We start from the raw sequence: 22380 nt of genomic DNA on the forward strand, positions 1-22380 counted from the left end.
TGTCTGAATCCTATGAATCTCTACCTGGCCCATATCTGGGTGGAACCTGGACAGTACTGTCACCTTCTTCTCACCTTCTTCCCCACATTCCGGGTACTTGGTCCTTTCCTTTCCTTTCCTTTCCTTTCCTTTCCTTTTTCTCTTTCTTTCTTTCTTTCAAGATTTTATTTATTTATTTGACAGAGAGAGAGACTGCGAGAGAGGGAATACAAGCAGGGGGAGTGGGAGAGGGAGAAGTAGGTTCCCCACTAAGCAGGAAGCCTGATGCAGGACTCGATCCCAGAACCCTGGGATCATGACCTGAGTGGAAGGCAGATGCTTAATGACTGAGCCACTCAGGCATCCCACACTGGCTATTTTCTATGAAAATGGCAGTGAACAGGTTTAGTTTTGAATTGGCCCTAAGGAAATGAGTCAGGAGTTTTGTGGGTAAAAGGAAGGGATGACAGCTATTGGAGAGCTGAGAATAATTTTTTTTAAGCTTTTTTTTTTTTTTTTAAGTAGATTCCATGTCCAACATGGAGCCCAGTGTGGGACTTGAACTCAACAACCCCAAGATCAAGACCTGAGTTGAGATCAAGACGTGGGCAAGACCTGAGCTGAGGGGAGCATGGGTGGCTCAGTTAGTTAAGTGTCTGCCTTCAGCTCAGGTCATGATCCTGGAGTTCCGGGATCAAGCCCCATGTGGGGCTCCGTGCTCAGCAGAGAGCCTGTTTTTCTTTCTGCCCTTCACCCCAATCATGTTCTCTCTCCTCCTCTAGCTCTCAAAAAAAAAAAAAAAAACAAAACCCAAGCTGAGATCAAGAGTCAGATGCTTGACTAATTGAGCTACCCTGAAAATAAGTTTTCTTTCTTTTTAACATTTCTTTTGGTACAAGTAACAAATGTAGTAGAAACAAATAAAAAATAGGTCGGGGACAGTCTGCAAGGGACCTTAAATGCCAAATCAGGAATTTGAATTTTATCCCAGAAGCAGGAGAAAGCCAATGGAAGCTTTCAAAAAATTAACATAATTAGATATTTTAAAAGTAGAAGATAACTCTGAGGTAATATGAAAGTTGGATTAGAGACTAGATAAAGGTTTCTGAAGACTCTAGGAGGAGTTGATGGTGATTGTACCTAATCAGGGGTGGAAGGAACACAGAAGAGGAGCCCTTCAGATAGGCAGTTAGAAATTCAGGACTCAAGGTCAGGAGTGGGAACTCAACAAACAGACCCTAGAAACAGAGAGCTGCCATACAGATAATTGCTATCAGTACTGGGGAGATTACCTAGGGACTTCCATCACAAAGAAAGTATGTGGAGTAAGAGGGTCAAGGAGGGAAGTCTGAGAAACACCATCATTTGAGAGTCAAGCAAAGAAAGAGGAAAACCTCTTCGCAGATGAAGGAGCAGTAGGGAGAAATAGGGAGGAAACCAGGAACCTATGGGGTTGTGAAGGCCAAGGGACAAGAGAGTTTGGAGAAATGGGAAGTAGTTAGCAGTTTCAACAGGCAGGAGAGGTAAAATAGGACCATGTGCCATGTAGCAATTAGTCCTTCAAGAAGTGTGGTGAACTAGGACAGAAATCAGGAGGTAGCTGCTAGAAAGGTAGAATGGCAGAAAAGAGACATTTGAACAAGGGATGCCCAGAGGATGATTTTTTTCCCTCCAAAGATATGGAGAGGTGGTGATACTGAAGAGAGGTGATGATTAATGGAAGAAGGTCCTAGAAGGACAGAGAAAGGAGAGAGGAACAGATGGAAGATACCTCAGGGCAGGGCCTGGGTCCCTGGTGACAGCAGAGATCCTTTACCAGCTGTAGACAATTACCTCCGAACTTTTGTTCATGTGGGAAAGAAATAAACTTTGAACTTGGTGTTTAGTATTTCTTGTCATTTGCAGACAAATGTAATCCTAACTGATACAGGAGAGAAGGGCGTTGAAAGAATAAGCAAGCCCCTCTCAAAAGCATGAAGACATTAAATAACACGGTATGTTCTGAAGACAAGACCAGTCTGCAATTACTAGACTATCAAAAGTGGGAGAGGGAATGGTAGGAAAGGAAGAGGAAAATGTAGACCCAGGTGTGAGGAGCTAAGACTGGATCTTATGGATAAAAACTAGCTACATGAAAGGTTGTTCAAGAAATGACGTTTCCATTTCAGCTTTGAATAGATTCTTCTGTGGCAACCTGGAGGGGGCCCATGAAGAGGAAAAACAGGATGCAGGAGAGTGCTTAGAAGTTTCCACTATAGTCCTGGTGAGGGATCATGATGCCTGCAGGGGTGCAGTTAGGGTAGTGTTACAGAAGATGGGGAGACCTAAGAAATACTTAGGAATTAAATCAGTAGGAATTGATAACCAATAGAATGGACAAGTAATTCAGGGTGAAGCTTAGGTCTCTATCTTGCATATCTTTTCTCCATCCCCACTGTTAGTACTTCAATTCAGGCAGGCACTACCTCACATATTCATTCAATAAACATTTATTGAGTACCTTCTCTGTGCCAGGTCCTGCAGATACAATGGTAAACAAGAGAGAAATGGTCTTTGCTCTCCTAGATCTTAGGACTATCATTGCTGAAAGCTTCATATGTGATACTTCATTTAACCCTCCAAATACCCTTTAAGTATTACTATGTCCCCACTTTTCAGATGAGGTAGCCCAGTCTAAGAAAGTTGAATAATTTGCTCAAGGTCACTTGACTAGCTGGTAAGTTATGGTACCAGGAATCATGCACAGATCCACCTTTAAAGCCATGTTTTGTTTTGTTTTGTTTTGTTTTGTTTTGTTTTAGTAGGCTGTACACCCAATGTGGGGCTTGAATTCATGACCCTAGGATTAAGAGTTTCATGTTGTATGGACTGAGACAGCGAAGAGCCCCTAAAGCCATGTTTTGTTTTGTCTTTTAAGATTTTATTTATTTATTTGACAGAGATCACAAGTAGGCAGAGAGGCAGGCAGAGAGAGAGGGGGAAGCAGGCTCCCTGCTGAGCAGAGAGCCCAATGGGATGGTGGGGGCTCCATCCCAGGATCCTGGGATCATGACCTGAGCTAAAGGCAGAGGCTTTAACCCACTGAGTCACCGAGGTGCCCCTAAAGCCATGTTTTTGATCACTTGACTATGATCTCTCTCATGCAATTACAGATAATGTACTAAATACTGTAACAAGGAGTACAGTGCTTTGGATAATTACAGCCTCATAACTGGACATTCTCTCTACATTTGCATGTTTCTTAAGTGCAGATTGGGGAGAATGTTGGTACCTCCTCTAACTGAGGGCACTTGGAGGAAGAAGATGAGATTTTGGACGGAAGACAATACATTTCGGGTCTTAAATATATTGATTTTGAGAAGAAATATCCAAGTAGAGAGATCTAGCAGCAATGTGATAGAGAAATTTGAAATTTGGAGGGATGCAGGGTTGGAGAGAGAGCACTTAGCATCACTAATACTTAGAAGTCACCTAAATCAAGGCAGCTGGGTACAGGCTTAAGGAGAGTGGAGTAGATTTAGAATAATTGATTAGAGAAAAAAGAGAGGAACTCATCAAGGGCACTCAATTCAAAGACATAATTAAGTTGTATTTAGGGTTAGAGAGAATGAATTTATTGGTTGGTATCAATCTGCATGGTTGAGGGGTTTTCTCTAGCAGCAATAACCAACAAAAGAACAGGAAAACTTGCAAACATTTTATCAGTTTACCAGTTCTTTTCTTTCTCCCACTCTGATTTAAGACCTTGCCTGGGAGTCCCCAGAGCACCCTGAATTTACCTTTGATCTGCTAATGAACACTTGACCTATCAGGTTCTATTTAAGTCCACCTCCCCTTTGGACTTTGAAATCCTCAAAGTTCTTTGAGACTCTGAAAACTCCAAAGTTCTTTGCCTTTTGAAAACCTGTGTTTTTCATAGTTTTTATTCTCTATTATGTACTTGTTCTATCTACAGGTTAGACTGCAGAGTCTCTGAGGGCGGGAATTGTGACTTTCAACAGTTTTGCAGGAACGTCACCTCAGTTCAAGGCCTCATCCACAGTATTTCGTTAAACATTTGTGGGATCAACTTTAATCTAGAAGCTGCAAAGTGGAAACTAAGCAACTCTCTAATTCTATCAAGCAGTGATTTTTAAAGTTTTCAGACTTGGAATAAACAATCCCCTCCTCTCAACCGGTTGTTTCATTCTATTTTTCATTAAGAGGTAGTTAGGATACCTCCACCAAGTACATAACATTTTGACTTTGGAGTTTGGACCCTACCAACAGGTCTCTAGACTCTTTGACCATGGAGGAGCTACTAAGCATTTCTGGGTCCGCTGAATCCATATTGGTAAAACTCAAAGGACTGGACCTGATGATTGCTGATGTCCCTTCTTATTCTTAAATCCAAAGATTCCAAAAAAAAAAAAAAAAAAAAAAAAAGTGACCAGCACCCCCCCCCAAAAAACCCCAAACAAATAAAAATAAAATAAAATCCCAAAATTCCATGACCCCTGGAAGGCCATTAAACCACATTTGAGAACACTGCCTTATAAAGCACAATTAAAACATGGATTCCAAGTTAAATAATTCAGAGACACAAATACCATATGACTTAAATTATATGTGGAATTTAAAAAACAAAACAAAGGAACAAATAAACAGAAACCAGAAATAGATTCATAAATATAGAGAATAAACTGGTGGTTGCCAGAGGAGAGGAGGTTAGGGGGATGGGCAAAATAGGTCAAAGGGATTAAGAGGTACAAACTTCCAGTTAAAAAATAAGTAAGTCAAGGAGCGCCTGGGCGGCTCAGTCTGTTAAGCACTCAACTCTTGATTTTGGCTCAGGTCATGAGATTGAGCCCTATGTTAAGCTTTGCACTGGGTGTGGAGCCTGCTTAAGATTCTCTCTCTCCCCCTCCATCAGTGCCCCTTTTTTCCCCCTCCCACAAATGCTTGTGTGCATACTCTCTCTCTCTCTAAAAAAAATCAATCAATCAAGGGAATGAAAAGTACAGCATGGGGAATATAGTGGATAATGTAAGAATTTTTTATGATGACACATGGTAGCTGCACTTATGGTGAGCATTTCATAATGTATATAACTGTTGAATCACTATGTTGTATACCTGTATACCTGTTGTATACCTGAATCACTATGTTGTATATACTAATATAATATAATGTCAGCTATATTTAAATTAAAAAAAAAAAAAACATGGTGCCATGTTTCACAACTGGAAAAATGGCAAATAAATCCCAATCTCTATAAAGTTAGGCTATAATCTATAGAGCATATTACCTCTAAAATGAAAACAGTGATGTTTTATATTTAATTATTGCTTTGACTGCTGAGATATTTTTCAATGGTAGGCTTATCCAAATATCAAGCAAAAGGACACTGTCATTCACTTTGCTAGTAGAAACAGAAGAAAGCTAGAATATGAAACATCATCTCAGATCTCATATGTACCTTGGTAACACTTTCCCTTTTTTTTTTTTCTTTTTCAAAAGAGAAATCAAAGAGTGTAAATGACTTACTCAAAGTTACAGAAGTACTAAATGGCAAGGTTTGTAGTAGAATCCAAGGTTTCCAGTCATACACCTTTTTTTAAAAAAACAACCAAATTGGTCAAAAATCGCCTGAAAGACAAAAACAGATGAAGGTGAAATGCCAGTTGGTTGAGTTTAAACAGAGACCTCACTTTGTTCTTTCCAGGTTCAATAATAAACAATTCCGTGATTAGCATGAAAGGCTGGCAGATGAAACATTTGACTCCTAACCGAAAATACTTGTATTTTTGCACGACAGTTAGTAAATCAATTGTAAAAATTAAAGTAAATGGAAAAGAGGGAATTAGCAAGCCCAAAACTCAATTTTCCTTCACTCTTTTGGAAGACAGATAGAAAAAACAAAACAAAATCCCCGTGGTTCCCTTCATTAGCAGCCAGGGTGGTGAGTCCCATTGTAAATCCCACTTATAAAGGCTCGTGGCTACCTGCAGAGCCTAGGAGTACCAATCACATTAGTGAAGACACCAGATGACCAAAGGAAGCAGTGAGGGTCTGGGAAAGCTAGTAAACAAAAGGCAGCATTCCAAATGAATGCCATTGCTAGAGTCTGCATTGTAAAATGCCTGGATTTGAGAACCCTAAAGAAGATTAGCTTAAGACAACAAAAGATTCAAACAAGATACAAAGAGCTCATTTTGACACATTAAGAAATTGTCTTTATCAGATCATCAGGTGCTTAAGTGTAATTATTTAAAAAAAAAAAAAATTCCACCTAAGTTGTGTTTGAAGAACTTATCCTAGAAGAACAGGGACCTAAACATGGTTCTTGAATATAACTTGTTCCTAACCAAAATTCATGAACCAGATATGCTGGCCCTTTTCCCTTTGAATCTTCCTGACATTTTGAAGGCTTGTAATGACTTTAGAATTTGTTACACACATCATTTCAAGGTACCACTCTGCTTACAAGTACTAGTCCTTTTAATACCAACTAGAAAAACTTGACTCTCTCCAATTGTACGTGATTCTTTTTCTTCCGTGTTGTTGCCTCATTTACAAAGAAAATAAGTAAAACTTTAAAGTATGAAAATGAAAGGCAACAAACATTAGGCCACGGTGTAATTTCCTGGACATTTTCCGTCACTTCCCATGCTTGTTTGGCTCTTGCCGCAAAGTTTGAACTCAACTACAGTTGAGATGCTTAAATTTGAAAATGCGGAAGGAAAACCTTACTGACTTCTGTGTGGAGGAAGTTGATATTTGCTGCTGTTTGTTTTCTCTTGTTTTGAGGGGAGAGTTAGGGAATTATGTTCACAAATTTTGATAACTTCCAATACTGTTTGCCAGTTTTATTCACTAGATATCCATAGAGCTAAGCTGAATAATGCTGATATGAAGTAGAAATAATTACTTCTTGAAAAGTCCTGTCAGAAGACACGGTCACTGACAAGATGAATACTACTGGGTCAAATGGCCTTCCACGCAACGAAGAATACTCAGGTGTACAGACTGTCAATCAGTCTGAAATTTTACAAATGTATTTAAAGACCCCCTATCAATAACAGATAAGCAGACAGGCAAGAAGGGTTCTGATAATTTAAATAGTCCTAAAAACCTGTAAGTCAAAGTTGAGGTGTAATAATAGAACCTTTCCCTGTAATTTCTTTTCTTTTCTTTTCTTTTTTTAAGATTTTATTTATTTATTTGACAGACAGAGATCACAAGTAGGCAGAGAGGCAGGCAGAGAGAGGAGGAAGCAGGCTCCCCTCTGATCAGAGAGCCCAATTCGGGGTTCGAGCCCAAGACCCTGAGATCATGACCTGAGCCGAAGGCAGAGGCTTTAGCCCACTGAGCCACCCAGGAGCCCCTTTCCCTAATTTTTATTTGAAAATCAATTTCTTACCATATCTCCTCAGTTTGATAAATAATTACTTCTCACCAAGAACACAAGTAGTTCAGCTCCCACTTTCCCTTTGAGAGGTACTCCCATTGTGTTGTCAAACCCTAACAGGCTCATAAGCAAGGCTTACTGACACAGAAGGAAACGTTCACATTGAATGAGCGGATGTTACTATCAGGCCAGGTGAAAACTTTGACTTCACGTATGTTCAAGTGGAAACACATTGGAATAGGTCAGTGAGTCTGAACTCCTAACAGCTTCCTGGCTTTACCTCTCCTCTAGGTTTAGCAATTACATAATCATAGCAACATTATTATGAGACTTAAAATTTTTGTAAAGTCTATTTAAAAAATATAATCGATCACCCTTGTTTGACAGAAGCACAAGGAAGTAGGAAAGTAAAGAGACTGGTCGCTGAGTCACATTTCAAGTTTACTGCGGACGAGGGGCACAATCCTCACCCCTAACCTCCTCAGACCCTTACTAGTGCTGCAGTTTCTCTAGACTTTTCAATTTTGTCACATAGACAGTGGCAGAAATAATGTCTTATCAAGTCAGTACCAGAGTATTTTCTCAGCTCTGAATTTGCTGACTGCATTCGTGGACTATCTCCTTTCATTGTCTCAACGGCCCCTTCCCTCTCTCCTTGGTAGTTAAGACGCAGAACCAAGAAGGGCCTGACCTGAGTTGCTTCTAAATCAGTGAAGACAGGTGGTATGGGGAGTGATAAACCCGGTTCAAATCATGCTCTACCACTTTACAATCATGTGGCTCGAGGCTAGTTGTCTATAAAATGAGAATAATATTTCCTGCCTCATAGGGTTATGGCAGATAATATATGTGAAGCACCTGGCATATACTAGGCATACAATCAGTGTTAATACTCTTCCTTACAGAAATCCCTAACTATAGGAAGAATTATGCTTTTATAGAGTTCTTTTATGTATATGATCTTAGATAATCTTTATTTTTTAAAAAATGTTTTATTTATTTATTTGACAGACAGAGGTCACAAGTAGACAGAGAGGCAGGCAGGGGCAGTGGGGTGGGGAGCAGGCTCCCTGCTGAGCAGAGAGCCCGATGTGGGGCTCGATCTCAGGACTCGGATCTTAGTTAATCTTTAAAAGACTACCACACTCAGAAGTAGCAAGGTACTTGAATGTATGTCCTCTGCCTCCAGAACCAACTTTTTTCCCTATTGGGCTACTATGTGAGCAGCTGTGGTGGTGGAGACCCCATCATATTCCTATATCATCAGCTCCTGTGGGTAGGGATGTGGAGCGTGGGCTGAACTGGGAGGGATCTTAGAAGCAAGCAAATGAAGCAAAAAATAGATATATGATCAAACAAACCCATACCATTTAGTAGGGTAATGGCCATAATGTATCCTTTATAATTTAAAAAAAAAAGATGATGAGAATAAAATTGAGACATAATTATAAAGCCGTAGCTGCTAGATCTTTATAAGCATGTGATTATTTTATGTTGGTCACAGACGAAAAAAACTTATGAAAATAGCAGACCCACAAAACATTATCCTAGCTTAAGGCTGAGAAAGGATTCGTAATTGTCATTAGATGGAACCAGTATCTAAATTAACCAAAAGTTCCTAAAAACACCTCAGAACTGTGAGAGCTTTCATACACTTTACTCCCTTTAATCCTCACAATAACTTCCTGAGACGCATATTACATTCCTTAGGAGAATACAGACTCCACAAGATTGAGTGGCTTATTTGAGAAAGGGCTGATACCAAAACCTACATTCTTTAACCCCTATATGTGCACTCTTCAAGCGAAGTCACACGATGTTCTCTAACAAAAAAAATAGGTAAAACGGCCCAACCTATAACCAAGATTGTTAATTAAAACTCAAGGGAGAAATAACAAATGTTACATTGGTTAAACATGAATTTACTTACACAAATTATAGATATCCTAATTAAAGAGTTCTGAGGTCAGAATGATATCCATTATTGAGATTTGAAAGTAGTTTTTTAAGTTATATTTTGTCTACTCCAGAAGTCAGACTAAAAAAAAATGTGATTCCTACCTCACTCCATTCTGATTATATATAATTAAATTCTGGCTTTACTAATTGCATTTTTTAAACTTCACATTTTCTAATAAGATAAATTTAAAGTTCAGGGCGCCTAGGTGGCTCAGTCGGTTAGGTGTCTGACCCTTGGTTTCGGCTCAGGTCATAATCTCATGGGTTGTGGGATCGAGGCCCACATCCCGCTCTGGACTCAGTGGAGAGACTGAAGATTCTCTCCCTCTTTCCTCTTCCCCTCCCCACACGTACACATGCACATGATCGCGTGCTCACTGACTCTCTTTCTCTCTCAAATAAATCTTTTTTTAAAAAAGATAAATTTAAAGCTTAATCCATAACGACAACTTTTCATCCAGAAATATGATCTTCACTCTTCCTTATTACTTTTCCTTCCCTTACCCACTCTGGGAAAACTCTGTTAAGAAGCAAAATATAAGGAATTTTCTGATTAATGGAGTCGAGTTATGTGGACCAATTGTATAAAAGTTGAAAGACAAAGCACTCCTTAGTTGGGGATAGAAACTAAGTTGGGGATAGAAAGTAAAGAAACTAAGGAGAGCCCTAAAAAGAATAGCAGGAAGATGGGATGCCGGGGTGCCTCAGCTGGTTAAGCATCTGCCTTCTGCTCAGGTCATGATCCTGAGGTCCTAGAACTGAGTCCTACATCAGGCTCCTTGCTCAATGGGGTACTTGCTTCTCCCTCTGCCTGCCACTCCCCCTGCTTGTCTGCTTCTCTGTCTCTCTCTCCCTCTCTGCCACATAAATAAATAAAATCTTAAAAAAAAAAAAAAAAAAAAAAAGAAAGAATAGCAGGAAAAAAACAGGTGATCACACCTATGGATGAAGATAATCAACAGGGCGCCTGGGTAGCTCAGTGGGTTAAAGCCTCTGCCTTCTGCTCAGGTCATGATTCCAGGGTCCTGGGATTGAGTCCCGCATTGGGCTCTCTGCTCAGCAGGGAACCTGCTTCTCCCCACCCCCCGCCTGCCTCTCTGCCTACTTGTGATCTCTGTCGAATAAATAAATAAAATCTTAAAAAAAAAAAAAAAAAGATAATCAACAGTAATCAGGTGAGGTGGGGTGGGTAGTCCTGCCAATCTGGGAACCCAGAGAGGCTCTTCAAGTCCTTTGCTAGTGTGATAGTAATGGTGGCGATGGTAGAAAGCACTGAGTGAAAATCAGGAGTCCTATGAGGAAAAAAAGAACGGCCGTTCCCATTGGTTTCAGCAACTGCTTCAGCACGGCCTATATTTGACCTGAAAGTAACTAAACAGAAAATCTGGCTGGAACGACTACTGATTTTTCTTGATGAAACCAATATACCCATTGAGACATTGAGACATGCCCATTAAATCTCACCATTCATTAGATCAGTGTTTCTCACAAAGTCTGGTTCAAAGACTGCATCAGAATCACCTGAAGAACATATTCACCATGTAGGTTCTTTACCATCTCTCTCTCAGAGACTGCTGAGTCACTTGCTAGATAAGGACTCAGGAATCTGCATTTTGGATACCTTGGAAAGTGTTGCTATATTTAGCAAATAGGCAACCCTAACCCCAGATGATTCTATGACATTCAAGTTTGAAAATCACTTATTTGGAAAAAAGAGAAAAGAGGGGAGGATCAAAATTGCATATGGTTGTTAAATGGGGTGCTTATTTATAACAATATGTCAGACACCTTAAAAAGAAAGAAAAAAAAAAAACACCTCATTTTCTGATCTTAGGACTGACTACTTGACTACCCTTTTTGCTTCAATCTCTTCCTTTGGAAAATGGGGGGAAAAAATGATGGTGCCTCCTAAGCCCCCTGCCACTCTAGTTATGATCAAAGATGGTACCTAAGAGCACAAGAGAGTTAGAAAAGTCCTAAGACATTTTGCTGTAACAACAGCAAATTGGTCCTGGGATGAGCATCATGTACACCCCCACCACTTTTTGGATGCCTGTGGCATTTGACCTTTACCTCTTCCTCTCAGACTGCCCCTAGCAGGGAACAAAAACATCCTAAAAATTCAGACACTAAGTTTTTCATTGTAAAACTTAAAAAAAAAAAAAAAAAAAAAATCAATTGGCACATTGAAAACAATCCCCCAAATTTCCTAGGGTAATACTATTCTTGTAAAACCTCATAAAAATGCTTTGGATGAGACATTATATTTAGCACCCTCCCCCCAAAAAAAACCCAAAACCCGACTCCTCTAGGTTTTATATTCCACCCCCCCCCAATACCTTCAAACCAAGTTTCAAGTAATAGTAATTTGATTCTGTGTTACATGAAGGTTGTATAGCTAAAGAACATTGTGGAATGTTCAACTCTATCATAAGAGGCATCGAGTCTGTGGAATTCTGAGGGAAAGAAGACTGCAAATGCCACTCCCATTTCATGGAAAAGTTAAACAGAAAAACTGCAAAATTACTAAATACCAATTATTAAAGTAGTTCACTACAGAAGGGATGCCAGAAGGGAGGGGAGTTCTGAGTAAGTGGTCTAGGAGCATAAAAGGGTGGAGGTGAGGACAGAAAGACATATGGGGAGTCTGCAAAGGTAAATTTTGATGATTAGCAGTATCCTTGTGGTTAGTAAATACCAGTGTGCCTCAGAATCGCAGTACTGTTGCCTTTGACATTCTGCTCTGGGTTGTCAGTCTGTGTATGCCATAAAGGGAAATTGAAAGTTTAGTCACATTAAGAAGAACTCAGACACAAATAAATATAATCTGGCTTGACTGAAGGGAGACCCAGGAGAATATGTTTGCCTATTCTAGTTTTCCAGCTGTATCATTAACATAAGGTCCTGTTGCTGCTTTACTACTAACAGGTATGTGGGAGGCTGGGTCAAACATCATCTGATGTCATTCCCAATACGAGGGCTTTGTTTGTTTCTGTATAATGATGCTCTTGGACTGCTAAAACAGTCAGAGTCTTTCCTCATTATTACACAAGTCGCTTTACAGAAGGAAGGAAGACACCTGAGTCGCACAACCAGGCATAGCAAAGGGAGCATGTGAACTTTCAACAAAAGAGGAAGCTTTGTACCAGATGTGAAAAAGTAAAGTTTATTTTTCCATTTAGCTTGTTTATTTAGGTAAGAAGGAAGGAGACAGCGGCTGCTTCCCATTCCAAACTGCTCAGGGAATGACTTTTCTTTCTTTATAAATGAACAAAGTTGGCTTACTGCAGTTTCCAGAGGGATCTGGAAAGGAACCAAGTCACTAATGATTACATTTCATCTGTAGCTAGTTTAACCTTTGAAACCTGCCAATCAACACAGAAGACCAAGAGGGAAGGTCAATGAGCCTGGCCCATCTAGCATTCTCATGCTGTTTAGACAGAAAACAATTTATTTTAAAGATATTATTTTAAGAAATACAAAGCACATTATAGAGACTATAGCCCAGTTCTTCATAAGATCCGTTTAACAGCTGAGAAACCCTGAATCTTAGATTAGTTTATTTTTCCTTTTTATCATTGTGATTAAGCAGCAGAGTGATAAAACTTTAACATTTAAAACAAAATAACCAAAGGAAAACACCTTTTGTCCTTGATTCATCTATCTTTTCACATTATTTTGGTCTGACACACCATTTGTTTCTAGACTAAAGATCTTCTTGGTATATATCCAAGACAAATGCTATCTTTTTCACATATTGTCAAAATATTCTTCTTAATCCTCACGGTATTACATGCTATTAATAAATAATATAAAATATACCACAAAACAATCATTGATATTTTGATCTTGTATTCATTAGCAAAAAAAAAAAAACCCAAAAAACAAACAAACAACAACAGGCTACAAAATGTTAAATGGCTTTTCCCTCTTTTACACATCCATTAAAAAAATGCTTACTTCTCTTTTTTCCTCATAATATCCCCTCACCCTGCTTCTTGTAGGAAAAAAGAGAACACCATCACTAAGATTAATGGAGCATTGGTAAAGTATTTTGGGTACAAATGACCCACTTTTATGTACTGCCAGAACAATTCAGCAAGGGTTTAGGAAGGAGAAAACCCGAAGTTCCTTTCCATTGAATTCATGCAGCTGGTGGTGATAAATTGATTGTTCTCCTTTAACAGCAGGGTCAGAAAGACAAAGAAGGAAACATTTTCTATAATTGGCTATATTTTTTATTAATTAGTAAATTTTTTTTTCTTTAAATGTCCTATGTCATAGAGATTAGTCACCTCCAGTTTTAATTAAATCCCTCTTAAAGGTAAACTCATCCTGATAGAAAGCAAAAGTGGGGTAACGGGATGATCTTCTTTAAGTAAGGCAAAATGCAAAGTGGTCCTTCTTTCTAAGGAAAGGAGAAAAGGGATTGCATCTACTTCTGGACCTCTGTTTCCTGGTATTGTTTCTTAAACACTCTGTGTGTTTCATGAACATCATCACTTTGGTTTATCATCTTTAAAAATAACCAAAAATAGAACTGGTAATACACAAAATGTTAGATCCTGTGTGAAACTCAAAAATCCCACATTTTGAACTTTAGTCTGTTCTTCTAAGTATTACTATCAAGTGTGAGTTAAAGTGAGACATACTTACTGGGTCTTTGCTATGAATTCTCACAAAGATCTGCATCTGGCCCTATAATGACTGTTGTTACTGCAAAAATTACAGTTGCTAACATCAGCTAACATTCAATGCTAAATTTAAAGATATTTTTCATGCAATTAAACAGTTTTTTGGTTTTTATTTTTATTTTTTTATTTTTTATTTAAAACCAGAGTGCAGCTACCATTTCATAGCAGTAGTGTTAAGGTCCCAGGAAAGGTAGGGAAGTGTCTGGAGTGGAGCAGTCACTGCAAATCTATTCTCAAGGCTCAGATGTAAACGTGTGCCACTGGTGATACAGTGTTCACCAAGTCTCTCAACTAACACACTGAACAGAGTATTAACAATGGGACAATGGGTACAATTAGTAATGAATGCACATGTGCAGGTGTGTGCATGTGTGTAGCGCATAGAGGTGTGTGTGTGTCTGTACATTGTCATGCCTCCTTCCAGACATTAGATTTCTGGGAAACTTCAACTACCTAGCCTTGAACCAGACAAGCACCTAGAAATAAGAGAAAAATAAGTTTTCACAGGGAAACCAAGAAAGAAATGCAATGAATCTGTATTGTAGGTGTAGGCTCACCCTCAGGTATAAAGCAAAAGAGCAGTGTGGAACACGACACACTGGTTCCAGGGAGAAGTGATAACTCACCTGAAGAAAAGAGACTCCACATCTACACAAAGTAGACAGTAATATAGAGAGAGTGAGCGAGCGAGAGAGAGAGAGAGAAAGAGCACTACTCAGGCTATTTAGAATAGAGGCAAATAACCCTATCCCCTATACTAAATACTTCAACAGTCACTACAGACATCACTGTAATTCAGCGAACCAGAGGAGCAAATCATTATAACGAGGACCCTGAGTCCGTTAATGTGCATTATTTAAAGGGGAGAGTACTGACTAATGTATTGTAGATAGATCTTTCAATGAAATAATTTTTTTTTTAAGTTTTGAGGCTTCAGTTACCTGGAAAATAAACTTAATTATTGTTTTGCTTTATGCAATGTATTTTGTCTCTAACTTTCAAAGGTTTTTCTGAATAGTCATTTGTTACTCTCAGAGAAGTTTCAAGGAATGTAATGATCTTAAACACTATCACTATTTAAAACTACATTAAATGAGACAGTTAAGAGTTGAATTTTTTTTAAAGATACCTTTTCCAGTTATATTTGCCTTGCTAAAAATTGTGTCTACCAAGCCACTTTACAAGTTTGGGGTTGTATTGCTGTTACGTTACTATAATAAGCTTCCATTCCTGGCTGATGATAGGTTATCACCTATACTATTGTCATGTGATTTTAAAATCTGGTGTACAAGCTCAGGTAGCAAAGCCTCTGACGAGATGTGCATGAAGAACGAGGGGGAGGAGTTTCTGGAAACAAAAATTCTTGATTCATTAATTACTTGCTGAACATCACAATGTCATGGGCGTAATCCCGCAGTCCTGGAGGATGCTTAGAAAACAACAGAAGAAGATTTCAGATACTCTGAAATCTTTAACTCTCTTTCTTTGAAAAAAAAAAAAAAATCTGTCACAAGTCAGAAGGATAATGTCTCTTTTCACCCAATGAGAAAGCTGTTCTCACACGAGCATAATTAATCTTCTGACACCATGACAAAGAAATTCCTTAAAAGGATTTCTCCGATTTCCTCTCAAGACAGAAGATTGTCTTTATCCATCATCTGTTCTTCCTGATCCCTTCTTTTTGAATATCCACATCAGCAGAATTGTCCATCAGAAGAGACAGCAGGAGGGAAATCTCTGCATGATTGATAGGGCCCCAGTGCTCTGCAGGCTATTTAAGTGCAAGCGTCCATTGTTGCAAACTTACTTTACAGCAGTTAAACAAATATAATGGTCGCCAATTCAACCATTGTGCAGCTTAGACTTGACTAAAACTAGTAAGTGAAGTTTGCTAATGACAAGGCACTGATTTAAACTTTGCAGATAAGTTGGCCTGGTGTCTATTTTGAAAAGAAAATATTCTCCAAGTCATGAAACAGTCTATGTGTATTTGAAAGTGTTACAGACTAGACTGTAAGTAGATGGACATTCCCATTAAAAGGTAAGAAGAGTTGGAAACTTTTTTATCCTAACAGTTTCTCAGTACCTCTTTACCTACATGGTGGCTACTTGGGAAAACAAAAAACAAAAAAAAACAAAAAAAGTGCATTATGTTACCATCCGGAAAATGAGGTGTGTCAAAGAAGAGAGTGGTACCAAGGCTCTCTTAAAAATTTTTTTTCCAGACTCATCATAGTGGAGTTTTTTTTTTTCAGAGATTTAGGTATATTCAGGTACTCTGACTCCAGTTTGTGTAAGAAACGGAAGCCATTTGAGACCCCTTGTGAGGACCTGCCACTTCTTTGGGTGAAACTAGTGAACAAGAGCACTACAGGTCGGTGTCAAGTGGAGGAACCAAGCACACTGGGCAAGGTCCCCACCCACAAAAAATGCAATCCTGGCTCCCCTTTCAAAGCAATCTACACGAAATGGAAACAGATCTAGAAATCTCACTAAGCTTTGGTAAAAGCACACCCAACATCAGCAGTCGAGCATGCTCTGTGTTCTTTACAGATGCTGCCAAGAAAGGCCACTTGAGCCCAGACACTAAGACACACTGACACCATGTGTTCTGTTTGCACCACAATGACCTTGACTACTCAGTTCTTGGACGCACCCTGTGAAAATATTTGTTTATCCTTCCATCCCTAAACAGTGAGGCCAGCCCTCACAGGCCAGGGCCCCCGCTCACTGGGGCTTCCGTTGGGAACGTTGGAAGGACAGACGGTCAGTGCCTGAACTGTGTGGGGCCTCCTCCAGCCGAGCAGAACAAGTGGTGGCTGATCCACAGCCAGGACCCACATGTTCTGTGGGCCATGAGCAAACTGGTTTTGGTTTTCCTTAAATTACAGAGTTATCCTCAGGACTGATTATCTCTCTGAAGATTTAAGGGGAAAGAAGTATATCCAGGATAAAGATCTAGGGAAATCTTTTGTGGTAATGAGGGATCCTAAGCAGTATGAATGGAGAATAGATTATAGAGTATGAATTTAGAGAAGCTGGAAATCAATGGAGAATGAGTGTTATTATAGGGACATGGGAGAGAGGGCCAGATGGAGGAATTCAGAGTGCTAATGGGGAACTCTGTCACTAGCTGAGGACCCAGAAATCTCCCCAGGGCTTGCATCACCAATAGCTCCACATTGTTGGTTAACAGGTCTTTTGTGAATGGCTTGTCTTCCCAAAGGGATTGTGTCTGTGCTGAGGCAGAAGGGGGTGGGTGACAAGGACCATTCTTCATTGTTTTTGTTTGTCTTCTATACAGCGTATGGCACCTTATCCAGATCAATAAACACTTTAGCTAGTTAGAATGGAAACCAAGAAACAGGCTGTTAGTTCTGCCCAAGGCCAGGTGTATAATACCTTGGAAGGGGACCTTGAGATTAAGTCCAAGTTCAAGAGGAATACTCTCTTGTCTATAATGATCCTTGACATTAAATCCTTGATAAGAAAAGCCCACCAGTGTACATGAGAAATCTCTGTACCTTCCTCTTAATTTTGCTATGAACCTAAAATTGCTCTAGAAAAAAATAAATCTTTAAAAAAAAAGCCAGAACAAAACAAAACAAACCCTACCAGTGGTCACAAAAACTCAGGGAAAAACAAATATTTTAGTCTTTTGCCCTTCAGAGATATCTTTGTAAGACAAGGATAAATTGTAGAGTGGTCCATTACAAATGTTTAACACTCACTGTGTTCACAGAACTGACGTTGGATTAAGACATGCGTTCACTGGATTCCAGCTCCCCTGTTTCCATGGGTGCATATGATTCGGTCTCTCTTTGCCTCAGTTACTTCATCTGTTGATTAGGGATGATAATGGAGCCTATACATTTCAGGATGCTCTAAGGATTAAATGTAAATCCTGGCATTTGGCAAACACTCAGGACATACAAGAGATCATTACAGATTCTCTGTTGCCTCTTTCCCTCTCATTTACACAACTCTCCAAGTGGGTACTTTCAGCTCTATTTCTGGGAGTTTTTTTTTTTTTTCTTTTAAGATTTTATTTCTTGGGGTTCCTGAGTGGCTCAGTCATTAGGCATCTGCCTTTGGCTCAGGTCATGATTGAGGTATCCTGGGATCAAGCCCCGCATCGGGCTCTCTGCTCAGGGGGAAACCTGCTTCTCCTTCTCCCACTCCCTCTGCTTGTGTTCCCTATCTCGCTGTGTTTCTCTCTGTCAAATAATAAATTAAAAAATCTTTAAAATTTTTTTATTTCTTTATTTGAGAGGGAGAGAGAGAGTGCATGAGAGTACAAGAGCAGGAGGAAGGAGAAGCAGACCTACCGCTGAGCAGGGAGCCCAATGCTGGGATCATGACCCAAGCTAACGGTGGATATTTAACTGACTGAGCCACCCAGGCACCCCTCTTGGTTTATCTTCACACACACACACACACACAAGCGCGTGCACACATGTGTGCTATAGCAGTCTTTGGTGCTAAAAAAGGGGTCGACCCAATAAGCAGACACTTCTGAATGACCAAGAGAGAAGAATGAGGACATCAGACAGAACAAGCAAAGAAGAACAGGGCAGGCCAGAGTGACACAGGGGCTGGAAACAGATAATTTCTCAGGACACTATTTGAACTATTGCTGGCTTGTGTGCTGCATTCTGCCTCATCCAGCTCAGCTTCACCACCTGGTTTCCTGGTTACCTTTCTTTGCACTACCTTCAGGCTGGGGTCTTATTGGGATACACAAAGCACATTCTGTACTTGTTTTCCTTCCCACTCAATTCAGTGAATACTTGTCTTGTTCCTACAGTTGTCAAGCATTGCTATAGATGCTGAGGATCCATTTGTGAATAAGACTACCACCTAGAAGTTCACAGCTCAGAGAACTTTACTTGACAGTAGTAGAGAGCACACATGGTACAACAGAGAACATACATGGTGTAATAGCCAACATGGTGCAATTGAGTACATGTCTAACATAATAAAGAACACATGTGGTACAACAGAGAACATGCATGATGTAATAGAAAACACGCACAGTGTGACATAGAACATACATGGTATAACAGTAAAGAAACATAGTAAATAGAGAACATAAATGTAATAGAGAACATACATGGTATAATAGAGAACTTGCATGACATAATAGTGCACACAGTACAATAGAGAACATGCATGATGTAATAGGGAACATGCATAGTGTGACATAGAACATACATGGTGTAACAGTAAACACACAGTAAATAGAGAATATAAGTGTAATAGAGAACATACATGGTAAAATAGAGAACTTGCACGACATAATAGCACACACGGTACAATAGAGAACATGCATGATGTAATAGAGAACGTGCATAGTGCAACACAGAACATACATGACATAACAGAGAGCACATCTGGTATAACAGAGAACATATATGGTGTATAGAGAATACATATAGTGCAACAGAGAACATACACAGTGTAATAGCAAACATATGTGATGTAATACAGAGCATACATAGTACAACAAAGAACACACATGGTGTAACAGAGAACACACACATGCAACCAAGAACATACACAGCATAACAGAGAGCATACATGGTGCAAATGGCCTCAAGTTAGGCTGAATTTGGATCATTCTGATTCAGTGGTAGCAGCCACTAGTAGAAATGGCTCTAGTCAAGAATGTGGAGGCTGTGTCCAGGCTTGGTGGGGAAGTATCACCATCAGTTAGCAATGTCTTCCCTGAGTGTAGTGGAAGCAGATGGAGGTATGCAACAGAGAACATGCACAGTGTAACAGAACACACATGATGTAACAGAGAACATACATGGTGCAACAGAGAACACACATGGTATAACAGAAAATATACATAGTGTAATAGAGAGCAAGGATGAGCAGGAGCTTGCATGACAGAGAAAGGATGCAGTTGAAGACATTCCACAAAAAAGAGAACAGTGGGGCCAGGGTACGTGGGTGGCTCAGTTGGTTAGGCAACTGCCTTGGACTCAGGTCATGATCCCCAGGGTTCTAGGATCAAGTTCCACACCAGACTCCCTACTCAGCGGGGAGCCTGCTTCTCTCCCTCTCCTTCTGCCCAACCCCTTGCTTGTGTTCTCTCTCTGTCAAATAAATAAATAAAATCTAAAAAAAAAAAAAAAGAAATTAAATAAAAAAATAAATTAAAAAAAAAAAAGAAAACAGTGAGGCCAAAAGAAGTAGGTGTCACTTTGTATGTGTGTCTGAGTCCTAGAATGCATGAAGGCAGAATGACAGGAAGTTCGGTTAAAGAATGAAGTGACATTAAGAAAGTCAATGAGGGGGCACCTGGGTGGCTCAGAGGGTTAAGCCTCTGCCTTCAACTCAGGTCATAATATCAGGGTCCTGGGATCGAGCCCCGAATTGGGCTCTCTGTTCAGCAGGGAGCCTGCTTCCCCCCTCTCTCTGCCTGCCTCTCCGCTTACTTGTGATCTCTCTCTGTCAAATAAATAAATAAAATCTTTTTAAAAAAAAAAAGAAAGAAAGAAAGGCAATGAGGCTTTAACATTTTTTTAACAGATAAAGGGGAGTCATGTGTTTTTCAAGAAGATAATTCATGGGACCAAATGGAAGACACTGGAATAGGAACAGGAAAAAGAGTCAAAGAGTCAAGAGTCAAATCCCAAAGGAAGGGATTGATTAAAATGGTCTGGCAATTGGGGCACCTGGGTGGCTCAGTGGGTTAAAGCCTCTGCCTTTAGCTCAGGTCATGATCTCAGGGTCCTGGGATCTGGCATCAGGCTCTCTGCTCAGCAGGGAGCATGCTTCCCTTCTTCTCACTCTGTGGTTCTCTCTGCCTACTTGTGATCTCTGTCTGTCAAATAAATACATAAAATCTTAAAAAATAAAATGGTCTGGTGAGAGACAATGAGGAACAAGGGCAGTTGAGATGGATATCATTTATTCAACTTGGGCAGGTTCCTGAACTGGCAGGGTTTAATGACCCACTGGACATGGGATGAGAAGAGGGGTGGAAAAGCTTTAGGTAAGGGGGATGTTTCTAGTTGGAACACTTCTGGTTGGAGCACTAATCATGCCATTAATTTGGATGGGGTTAGTAAAAGAAGTGTTGCCCTTGTGTCTGTGTGTTTGAATTTGTAGAATCACATGCCTGAAGGCCTTTTGCTTACCCTTTGTCACTAACACCTGGGCCCCCCAGGAGGAAATTTAAGAATAGATTGAAACCTTAGAAAAATAATATTTTTCAATTTGTTTTTAATAAGGTGTTCTTTTATTTCTACTTCCTTATCAAGTAAATCCTATGGTATCCACCACAAATTCTAATTTTTAGCAATTGTCCCAGAAATGCAAAGTTTCGTGATTTACTCCGTAGCTGAATGGTTCAACGGATTTTGTGGCTAGACTGGTCTTTAAGTATGAGACAGCAAGGTGGAAAAAAAGAAAAAAAGAAGCGCAGACATCTGCCAAAAGGCTACATGTGCCAAATGGTAAACAACAACACATTTAGAGAAAGAGGAAGAAACAACAGGCTGGCTAATACCTCGATTTTACTGCTAGCAACATTTCTCAATGGGAAGAACTTGTTTAATGACCAGTTTCATATATTTGAGGTCCGGATCAAAGAGAACACAAATCTTTTTTAGAAAGTAGTAGCCATCTTATCCTCCTATGATTGTTTTTAGGGCATCTATGATATCGGATTAAAAGATGATTTGTATTCATGATTAACTACAGTGTTAGAACTGTAAACAAAATTAATATGACATTTTAATGAAAAGGAATTTGGCTAATTCACTAAACTACATGATTACCCAGCACATTCATGGTTTTAAAAAAATATCAACGTTTTTAATTTAATTTTAATTTTTTTACATTTTTAATTTTAATGCCAGTGTAGTTAACATATAGTATCTTATTGGTTTCAGGTGTACAATATAGTGATTCAACAATTCTGTACATCACTCGGTGCTCATCGGGATGAGTGTCCTTTAATCCCCATCCCCTGTTTCACTAATTCCACCCCCAACACCTCCCATCTGGTAACCATCAGTTTGTTCTCACAGTTAAGAGTCTGTTTCACTTTTATAAAAAGAATATAAAATTAGAATTGTGAACAAGGTTGTTGGAGCTCAGTCAGTCAGCTCTCTTGGACCATAAAGCATCTTAAGGAATGAAAGCTATCCACAGAGGAACAAACAACAGAAGGGGCCCAGGTTCCTGACAGCACATGTCACCACCTCAGCCCTAGATTAACTTATGCCAGAAATGGTTTCCTAGAGCAGAAGAGTAGAGTAATTCCCCTTACACACATTTTCGATTATAAGGGTTAAAATGAGAAACTATTTTCTGGTTGATTTTTAGAGAGACACAATTTGC

The 22380-nt window shown here is 39.5% G+C and overlaps 1 protein-coding gene across 1 annotated transcript in view; it reads right to left on the reverse strand.

Annotated features, from left to right (window-relative positions):
* GREB1L (GREB1 like retinoic acid receptor coactivator) overlaps positions 1-22380 on the reverse strand; it is a 272594-nt gene that overhangs the window by 160989 nt on the left and 89225 nt on the right. Inside the window, exon 3 of the mRNA XM_044243306.1 lies at positions 5506-5607. The gene's annotated coding sequence lies outside the window, so the exon portion shown is untranslated. The remainder of the gene's footprint in view (positions 1-5505; positions 5608-22380) is intronic.

Source organism: Neovison vison, chromosome 3 (genome assembly GCF_020171115.1).
Source record: "Neovison vison isolate M4711 chromosome 3, ASM_NN_V1, whole genome shotgun sequence".
In the NCBI taxonomy this organism is placed as follows: Eukaryota; Metazoa; Chordata; class Mammalia; order Carnivora; family Mustelidae; genus Neogale; species Neogale vison.